A 10,126-nucleotide genomic window follows, 5' to 3' on the forward strand; every position below is an offset into this window, starting at 1 on the left:
GGACAGGTGAGGAAGGAGGGCTTGCCCTCTACATTAAAAATTGTGAAGAGCTGTCTCTAAAGGATAGCCACATACAGGTTGAAAGTTTATGGGTAAGAATTAAAGATGGGGACAACAAAGGAAACCTTGTGACTGGTGTTTACAACAGGCCATCTGATTAAGGGTAGCCTACTAACAAAGCCTTCTTACTCCAGCTACTGGAGACATCACATTTGCAGGCTCTCATCCTGCTGGGGGACTTTGACCACCCTGATATCTGCTGGAAAAGTAACAGCAAGCTGTAGGCAATACAGAAGGCTCCTGGAGTACATTAAGGACAACTTCTTAATCCAGGTAATAGACAGCCCTACCAGAGGGGATGTGATATTGGACCTGATGGTCACCAATGCAAGTGAGCTAATCAGTGAAAGCAGCTTGGGCTGCAGTGATCATGTACTGGTGAAGTTCACAGTCCTGAGGGATATGGGTTAGGAGAAGAGTAAAGTCAGGACCTTGAATTTTAGGAAAGCAAACTTCCAGCTAGCTGTTCAAGGAGTTAAGTCGATGGGATCCCCTGGCAAACTGTCTTTAGGGACAAAATAGCAGAACAGACCTGGCAGAATTTCAAGGAAGCTTTCCATAGAGTACAAAGGCACTCAAGCCCCAGATGTAAGAAATCAGAATGGAAGGCAAGAGACTGGCATGGTGAGTCAAGATCTGTGGGTCAAACTAAAGGACAAGGAAATGCACAGGCAGTGGAAGCAGGGACAGGTATCTCGGGAAGAGTACAGGGACGTTGCCCATTTGTATAGGGGTGGAGTCAGGAAGGCCAAGGCAAGGCTTCATCAGCAACCTCTCTTCCAACACCACTCAAGTGGATGGACCTGAAGATAAGGACTGGATGATCAAAGTCCCTCCCACAGTAAGACAAGATCAGGTTTGTGATCACCTGAGGAACCTAGGCATACATAAGTCTATGGGACCTGATGAAGTACATCCCAAAGTCCTGATGGAATTGGCTGATATAGTTGCTAAGCCACTCTCCATGGTATTTGGAAAGTAATGGCAGTTCCTGGTGACTGGAAAAAGGGAAACATTGCACTCATTTTAAAAAAAGAGTAGAAAGGAAGACCCTGGGAACTACCAACCTGCCAGAGTCGCTTCTTCTTGACAAGATCATGAAACAGATCCTCCTAGAATCTATAATAAGGCCCAAGAAGGACAGAGAGGTTTATTTGAGACAGACAGGATGGATTTACCAAGGGCAAGTTCTCCCTGACCAACCTAGTGGCCTTCTATGATGGAGCGACTACATCAGTGGACAAAGGAAGAACTACGAACGTCACCTATCTGGACTTCTGTAAAGCCTTTGACACCATCCCCCACAACATCCTTTTCTCTAAATTGGAGAGATATGGAATTGATGGGTGGACTGTTCAGTGGATGAGGAACTGGTTGGATGGTTGCATCCAGAGGGTAGTGGTCAATGATTCCATGTCCAGATGGAGATTAGCATTGAGTGGTGTCCTCCAGAGGTTCATATTGGGACCAATACTGTTTAATATCTTCATCAATGACATAGTGTGATTAAGTACACCCTCAGCAACTTGCAGACAAGACCAAGCTGTGTTGTGTGGTTGACACACTTGAGGAGCAGGATGCCATCCAGAGGAACCTGGACAATCTCAAGAAGTGGGCTTATGTGAACATCATGAGGTTCAACAAGGCCAAGTGCAAAGTCCTGCACCTGAGTCAGGGCAACGCCCAGTATCAATACAGGCTGTGGGATGAAGTGATAGAAAGCAGCCCTGTGGAGAAGGACTTGGGGGCTCTGGTACGTGAAAAGCTGGACATGAGTCAGCAATGTGTGCTCACAGCCTAGAAGGCCAAACATATCCTTAGCTGCATCAAAGAAGCATGGCCAGCAGGTCAAAAGAAGTAATTCTGCCCCTCTACTCTGCTCTCGTGAGACCCCACCTGGAGTACTGCATCCAGCTCTGCAGTACTCAGCACAGGAAAGACATGGAAAGAGTGGGTCCAGAGAAGGACCACAAAAATTTTCAGAGGGATGGAACACCTCTCCTACGAGGAAAGGCTGAGAGAGTTGGAGTTGTTCAGCCTGCAAAAGAGAAGGCTCCAGGGAGCCCTTATCACAATAAGAAAGATGGGGCCAGACATTATTGTAGGACCTGTAGTGCTAGGGAAAGGGGTAATGGTTTTAATCTAGCAGAAGGTAGACTTAGACTAGCTATAACGAAGAAATTTTTTACCATGAGGGTGGTGAAACACTGGAACAGGTGGCCCAGAGAGGTGGTAGATGCCCCATCCCTGGAAACATTCAAGGTCAGGTAGGATGGGGCTCTGAGCAACCTAATCTAGTTGAAGATATCCCTGTTCATTGAAGGCTGGTTTGGACTAGATGACCTTTAAATGTTCCTTCCAACCCAAACTATTCGGTGACTTTATGATTCTATGATTGTAGAGAAAGATTCTATGATTGTATGTTCATCCATTATTCTTCTAAATGTGAAGTTCAATGACATCAAGACCTCAAGAAGTAAATTAAGATGATTTAAGTTTTGTAAAACTAAAACTGACAATCAGAAATGTGCTTTTGACTGAAGTAGATTGATGGTTATTTAATGCCTAAATAATAGCCTGTACAGAAAGATCTAATACACTACCTTTATGGTTAACTGATATTTACCTTTAATTGTTTCATCTTATCCTTCTGAAACATTTTTCTACTGTTTTAAGTTGTACCTTAGAAACAAATGGCTATTATGAAGTCAAGAGAGTTCACATACAAATAGGATGACAATGGACTGGGCTTTTTTGTTTTGTTTGATGGGGGTTTTTTATCCATTCTGTAATAAAAAAATCCTCTTACAATGCAGAATGAGCTTCAGTGGATAGAAAGCAAATACTTCAAATCAAGCATCAAAATCTATGTATTATAAGTTGTTGAAGAAGCAAAGTTTAAATTTGCGAAGTTATTTGAAACACTGTTTGGTATGATTGTTTTAATGGTCACTTACACATGACACAACAGTTCCCCATTTATAAAATCAATATAAAAGATGAAACCACAAGTCAAAGTTTTCATCTGAGAATTTTTTAATATATATATAAAAAAACAGTTTAGCTTTAAAGTAAGGACATAACTCAGATACAGTCTGAGTATGAAATTCAGCTGTGAGATTCTGGCTTTTGAAAATCAAGTGTCTCAGATACATCCTCTGAAGAACTGAGAAGAAAGTAGCAAGATAATTGAGGGGTTTAGAAGGTAACTTTCCCTTACTATCTTTTTAAACTTTTTGGTTTGGTGGATTTTGCTTTGGGGGGGTGGGGGTGGGGGGGTGTTTAAGTTTGTTTTATGAAATACTTTTAAGAAAACATATCTCTTTTCAGACAGCTAATTTTCTCTGGTTTCTGTTTCCACTGTACTTCAGCAATAAGATTGTCAATCTGCACAGCGTGGTTTGCATGTTGTCAGATTCATACCAATGAAGGGTTACTGCAATATGGACATGAAAATATAGGTGTAAAACTGCTGTTTTCTTATTTGGAACTCAAACCTAAAACTTATTCACATACACTTCCTTATATTGAAATTGGGGATCTCACCATACGGAGTGTTAGCCTGATCTTTGATATAAACATGAGGTTCTTGATTCTGCAGTGAGTATTTCTGACAGTTCAAACATTTTCAGACTGTCTACTCTGCCTTTCTTCATAGTTCATAGAAGATGTAATCTGCTTTCAGAGAATAACCCTCAGCAGACAGTAAGTTGCCCATCCAACTTCTGTGCTACTCTTTCTTAGAGCATAAAAGAAAAATATATGTCAGAGTCCCCAGATTATTCTACACTGCAGCAAGAATTTAAAAGCTAGTTATGTTTCATTTCACCTCAAGGGAACGATTACTATTTGAGAATCTGGCTCTTAAGTTCCTGAATAAAATTCCACCAAATTACTGACACATCCGGCAGTTTGTACATGATAACAATACAAAATAAGTAGTGAAAAAATGAGATAATATGACAGTTACATTGAAGGATGGAAGCCTGACGTAGTTGTTCGTGTCATTTTTTATCTAATTCAAATGGTACTCTTAATCTCTGATCCTGCAAAGTGGTCCATCTGGCTGGAAGGCAGTGTCTTTGCAAAGCCCTGCTGATGTCAATGGGGTTCACATGCTGGGAGCAGCTTGCAGGGCAGGGCTAATTCTATAAATTAATAACTGGGCTTTATTACACAAGCATCTGTGTCAGGTTTCCCTTAAGTAGTTCAACCCAGCTCCATTATTGTTTTATAATTAAACAACCTTTTTTTCCAGCTGTAACTATTTGCACAAATCTCAGAGTAGCACTTTCTGCATAGATCTGCAGAACACAATACTGAAAGCTTCTCCAAAATGCTTGCCATATGCATAAAGCATATGGCACAGTTCTATAATTGTGTTATGTAGCAAGAACCTTGTAAATTTTCAAAGATCAAGAACTAGGGGAGGTAATAACTTTAACATTGCAAACCCTTTAATAGATAAGTGCTGTGCTCCCAGAAAACAAACAGTAATATTAAATAAATGTCGATGTAATTTAACAGGAAGGTTGAAGTAATTTTGGGCAAATTATTTCTAGATTACTTTTTTTCCTGATTTAAAGAAATGCAATCTATAACATTTTATTTGCTTCTTCATTTCCCAACATGGTGCTTTAAGTTACGTTTTCCATCTGAAAAAAATGACAATCTATTGAAAAATCCTATATTGAAGCGTGATATTAAGAATGAACATTATTTATGTTACTGAAAATGCTTAACAGACCCAATAGAATTTAGAATAACATTATTTATTCATGTTTAGAAAGAATACATGGACTTGGGTTCAGCTGCACTAATGCTAGTAGATACTTCTTGTGACCTGTGATTCTGACTGTGTTGCCACTCAACAGCCTCAGGGTAGATCAGCCCAGATAGAGTCTAGGTCTGTGTGCCTTCACCTCAAGTGACTCTTTTCCTTGATGTTCACCTATAGGTTCATGAGATATACAGAATTCAGTCTGTTCCCACTCTCCACCCTCTCCCTTTTTTTCCCTGTCTTTGGAGATAATCACTCCATCAGTATAACTGCAACTATGGTTTGGTTTGTGGTTTTTTTTTTTTTTTTTTTTTTTTTTTTCATAAAAAAACAAGTAGTCATATACTTTTCTCTGGGACTGTGGTGTCAGAGGGAAAAAAAACCAGCTTCATCAACAAGTGCTGACAGGAGAGGCATAGCTTTACATCTCATGATAGTAAAACTATCATATCAGAAAACCAATTAACCAACATCTCTGTCCCATGCTAAACACTGAAAGAATCATGCAGAGCTTGTCCATGTGTTCCATATAAGAAATAAAGAGTTCCATGCAGTTTGCCACTGACAATAAGGATGTGGAGAAGAAGAGAAAAAACAAAGAACAGAGCTTTTGTTGTCACATGATAACCCACATAGTGCTCTTTTATACTCAAGTATCAACTCTTGTTAAAAGTACAGTATTTTCTGACAGTACTATGGGATCAAGGTGATAAAATGAACAGCATGTGTGAAGGTGGGATTTACAATAAATAGGGAATAGTTGATCAAATGATCTTTAACATTTAATACAGAGAAATGTAGTGCAGCATGGATTTGGGGAAGGGGTGAAGTCCTGTCTTTTTAAGTATCTATGTTGTAATGGCTACTATCATTAAGAAAAGGTATGTTGCAATCGCACTAGATAATCCTGTGAAAATGTTTGCTCCACCAAAAGGAAAGAAATCAAATGGTAAAGCTGCTACAAATGTGACAGGTAATGTTATTATGCTACTGAAGAGATCTAGGAAATACTTGGAACTTGATAGTTTTGCTCTCCATGTCCCCAAAAAGTGTGTGGTGACACCCTGTGTATCAAACTATGTTAGAGCTGGCCTAAAGCATCCTCAGTTGCAGCTGTAATTACCACAGCAGGTCCTGCCTAAAGGGGAAGGGACACCTTATTAGAGGCTACAGGAACATGCAGTGCAGCCATAATCTGCTCTACTCATTCATAGACAATCTTTATGACTGTAACAAGGGACAAAGCACTTTACTCAAAGGTCTTATAGATATCTTAATCATTATGTTATATTGCCAAAAAAATTGTCCAGGTCCTAAATGGAAGATAACGAGTAAGAGAATCCATGAATGGAGACTCTCATTTGCTTTCAGATCCAGGGGCACAAACTTAACCATGCATTATTTAACAACAGCAGTTGTAATTTCTGTTTATTAACATGAAAGCAGCAGTTGCTGTTTGCATCTAGATGGTATTTTAAGATGAATATTTTCTAGTACAATTTAAACTGACTCAACTCATAAAATTATTTTTGCTAAGTTCTTTTATGAGATTATCAGGTTTGCTAACACCCTTAAGATATTGACTGAAAGCAATTTGCTCCTATTTAGCCATAAGATGCAAATTATAGTTGTTTGATCAGTCAAGAAACTGCTTTCTTCCATCACCAAAAGCTTACAGAAAAAATATATAACCAGATTTTTTTAAAAGCCCACATTTTCAAATTCAGTTCTAAACTTTTTTTTCCAGTATAACCTCCCAATTTCTTGACTGAAAAAACAAAAGTAATGACTAAAAAGTCAAACTTCTCAGCATGTTTCACAGAAGTTTTTTCAGGTGTTGGAGGTAGTATTCAATAGTGGTAATCTTGACTCCATGTAATTGCAATCAGCAGAAGTGGTTTTGGCATGGCAATTTGAAATATTCTATCTTAATTTTTTTTCCTCAAAACTCTTGCCTTATTGCCTCCTGTTCTTTAGATTCCACAATTCTGTTCTGCTGCTTTTGCAAGCTGGTAATTGCATGTTTTAGTATTTTCCACAGAATCTCATTCTAATCCTATCTTGTCCTACTTAAGCACTCTTTGATTAAAAAGGTTTCAATGGATTTAAACCATACTGCTGAAATTATTTGAACTTCACAAAAGCTGGACTTGTGTCTTCACAGTTGTTTCCACTAAAAGAATTTTAAAATATGACATAGTTTCAAGTCAGCATTGTATAAAAAAGGTAATTTAAATTTATTAAACTTTGAAAGAAAATTATGTATAATATCTTAGAAACAGAAATAGTATTTTTTATGCCCAATCTTGGCGGGGGGGGGGGGGGGAGTAATCCATGTAATATACCAGGTCCCTGAGGAGAATCAAGGAAACTGCAGTAAATGACACTGTAGAATCAACTAATGATGTATTTCTTCTTGAGTCGATATTTTCTCAGTACGTTAGCACAGAGTTAGAAGAATTATGCTGCTGGTGTAGCACAGAAAGAAAGGGTGAAATTAATTGCTAATCTGAACAAAGTAAATGCAGACAAATTCTAAGAGGCAAGATTTCAGGCAAAACTAAAGATTCAATATGTCTCCTATAATTAAATTTATTGCATATTTTAGCATCTTTCTGTTGTTGCAAAACCTAGATTGAAGAGTTAGATTCTGCCTGCCTATATCCAAAATTTCAGTAGTAGCATTCTAAATCAAACCCACCAGGGTTTACATCACAAATATCACATATAGCTTCATCAGCTGCAGAGAAATTACTATAGCTATACCTCAGCTAAGGAAAGGAAGCATAATTTCTTTTACAGCAAGTGTAATGTAAAATATTTCCCACTCTCTCTTTTTCCTGTTTTAAGCACAGGCACGTGCATGTGCACACACACAACAGATTTTATATGTTTGAGAATTGATGTGTGAATGACTGTAGGAACTGTTCATTTATCAATATAATTCTATTAAATAGCGTATAAAGCCACCTGTGACTTCTCTGTGTGAAAATATGAATATTCTTAACAGGAAAACACACATTGCTCTAAAGTACCTACTCCTTCCTATATTTATAAAAAGTTAGTATCTATACCTGTTAAACACCAAAAAGAAAGAAAATTTGTAACAACACATAAAAATGTGATTTCTAATCACATTTTAATAAAATAAACAAATATATTTCAGATATTCACAAAATGCAACATAAATTTATTTTATCTTCTTCCAGGTTAGCGTAAATATTCTGTGATGCAATTATAGTACAATACCTGCCTGGAAAGGACTGATATAAATTCAGCATTTGATACCCCATTTGTGATAGAGTCAGCTATTATGTAATGATTCCATATACTAGGCTGTCACCATTAGCAGTAATAATGAATGCTCAAAAAATGCCATTATATTACTTTATAACAAACTTCTTCAGTTTACATCTGCCATAATTAATAAAAGAATTTGCAGTTCCAATACATTTGTCAGTGTTTAATCCTGTACATGGAAAGTAATTCCTTACAGTACAGATGTTTGTATACCATGCAAGAGGAAGGAAATGTTTCTTCAACTCTTGGAACAAGTAGAAAAAGAACGATTTGCATATTGACTAAAATGGCAAAATAGCTATAATTATGGTACAAACATGCTGTCAGATAGATGTTAGGCAACTACAAGGCAAATCCTTCTTATATCATCATATCTCTAAATGCAAGTTTTTAAATATAGAGTTGATCTACAAAAAGTTTTTTTGATTTCATTACCTTTCAAGATCCTATCTGTGTTTAGCAGACAGATCTTAACAATTTGGGTGAAACTAAAATGTTTTATTGGATCCTGCATATTTTAGTACCACCACCACCATCATCTCCAGCAAAAATTGTCTCACCATGGTTATAGTATCTCTTCCTTATATTTTATCTAATCTAATCTAACCTAACCTAATCTAACCTAACCTAAATTTGTCTTCTTTCAGTTTAAAACTGTTACTCTATAGCTACAGGTCCTGAGAAAAGCTTTTCTCCATCTTTCTTACAAGACCCCTTTTGTATATAAAAGGCCACAATAAGATCACCCTAGAGCCTTCTCTTCTCCAGGCTGAACAACCCAAACTGCCTCAGCCTTTCCTAACAGGAGAAGTGTTCTGTCCCTCTGATCATTTTAGTAGCCCTCTTCTGGACAACTTTAAGAGTTCCATGACCTGTTTGTGCTAGGGACCTTGGATCTGAATGCAGAACTCTGGGTGGAGTCTCATGAAAGTATGTATTGCTTCTATGTATTGCTCATATTGCTCATCCTCAAGGCCCTTATAAAGGCATTTTGAAAGGCCTAATACCTTGACCAGCTTGATAAGAACCCATGTCACTGTCTGAAAGCAATATGGAGGTCTGGAATGAGCTGCCCCCAATAAGTAATGTCCCGTTCCATACAGTGCCAGATGGGATGAATTCTCCCTCCAGATTTCATGCGATTTTCAGCACTGACTGAGTTACTGGCCCAAAAAGCTAGTCTGGAATTGTCTTGCTGGGTAGCACACAACATGGAATTTCAGAAGTGAAACTTCCCATACTGGTTGTCACTTTATCTTGGTAGTTATATTTATTTAGAATGCATATGATTAGAGCCTGACTCTGAAAATGTAGAAGGGTCTAAAAAGCCCCAAAATGTAGGCTTGCAGAAAGTAAGAACAAACAAACAAGGCCTTCCTTCCATGCCAACTTTTCCACCAACACTTATTCCTCCTTTTGTCTCTGAGTGTCTGAGGATACCAAATAAAACTAGATAAGATCATCATGTAATCTAATGAAATTATCAAAGGAAAACAAATTCTGTCATTGCTTTGAGACTTTCTTTCAAGACACTCCTTCAAAGGTTGATTATTGTCCTGGTTTCAGCTGAGAAAGAATTAGTTTTCTTCTTAGTAGCTGGTGTAGTGCTGTGCTTTGCTTTTGATGTAAGAGCTATGTTGATGGGACACTGATGTTTTCAGTTGTTATTGGGTGATGTTTATACTAAGTCAAGGACTTTTCAGATTCCTGGGCCCTGCCAGCCAGAGGGCCAGAGGGGCACAGGAAATTGGGAGGGACAGGTGACCCAAATTATCCAAAGGGATATTCCATGCCGTGTGAGGTCGTGCTGAGTATGTAGACTGGGGGAATAAGAACGAAGAGTTCAGCATTATGGTGTTTTTCTTCCTGAGTAACCATTACATATGACAGAGCCCTGCTTTCCTGGGGATGGCTGAACACCTGCCTGTCGATGGAAAGCAGTGAATGAATTCCTTGCTTTGCTTTGCTTGTGTATGCGGCTTTTGC

This window comes from Falco punctatus, assembly GCF_963210335.1.
Source record: "Falco punctatus genome assembly, chromosome: 2".
NCBI classification, from domain to species: domain Eukaryota; kingdom Metazoa; phylum Chordata; class Aves; order Falconiformes; family Falconidae; genus Falco; species Falco punctatus.